Source organism: Rousettus aegyptiacus, unplaced genomic scaffold, assembly GCF_014176215.1.
Source record: "Rousettus aegyptiacus isolate mRouAeg1 unplaced genomic scaffold, mRouAeg1.p scaffold_m13_p_4, whole genome shotgun sequence".
Lineage (NCBI taxonomy): Eukaryota > Metazoa > Chordata > Mammalia > Chiroptera > Pteropodidae > Rousettus > Rousettus aegyptiacus.
The window spans coordinates 38903819-38904676 of record NW_023416307.1 but is presented as its reverse complement, the minus strand read 5'-3'; the positions used below and the strand labels follow the sequence as shown (position 1 = coordinate 38904676).

Below are 858 nucleotides of genomic sequence, written 5' to 3'. Positions count from 1 at the left end.
ATGACAAAAAAAGTATACATAAGGCATCTAAAGGAAAACTTTCTGTGTTATTTTGAATACCAAGGTTTACCAAATCAGCAAAGATGTAGTCAGAAAAATAAGAAAAAAATGAATTCAGTTTTTCCCACATTGGAAGTATATTGTACCTTAAAAGAAGAAAGAGGTAACAGAAATAACTTTTAAAATTTTTTAATATTTTTTCGGCGAGGCAACCCTTGGTTGACCTCACAGATTGCAAGGACCTTGTCAGCTTACAATCCCTTAATTTTTTTTATTTTTTATGCCTACAGCACCTAGTCTTCCTACATGGTCTCCCATGCAAGTACTAACCAGGCCCAACCCTGCTTAGCTTCCAAGACCAGATAGGATCAGGCTTGTTCAGGGTCACATGACCATAGACCAGAAATAACTTATACTCTAATTTGGGCCATAGGATTCAAGATTCTCTTTGGGTCTCAAACCACAGAGCCTGTTGTACCTTAGCAGAGGAGTCTAAACAGTGGTACTTACATGTTTTGAGCTAAAAAATCACTAATTTTATAACAAGTAAGCATGGTGTTTAAAAAGTCCATGATTCATATAACCTAATATAACCTACAATTATTTAAGACTGTCGTGACCTTCAAAATGCTGTATAACAGTCAAATTGATTTTATATGTTAATATTTATAATGGTAAAGGGCATGTCATATTTTTAAAATGGTTTTCTGACAATAGATTATTATTTTTTGTGTGTGTGGAATTTTTAGTCTGAACATTTCTTTCTGTGAAAAGAAATTTTAAGTCTGACTGGAAATTCAACACTAGCATTTAAGTTTCCAGACCACAAATTATAGCATTACTATAAAATATGTTATA

The 858-nt window shown here is 32.8% G+C and overlaps 1 pseudogene; it reads right to left on the bottom strand.

Annotated features, from left to right (window-relative positions):
- Window positions 1-281: 281 nt before the first annotated feature.
- Window positions 282-400, bottom strand: LOC118601939 (annotated as a pseudogene).
- Between the last annotated feature and the right edge of the window lie 458 nt (window positions 401-858).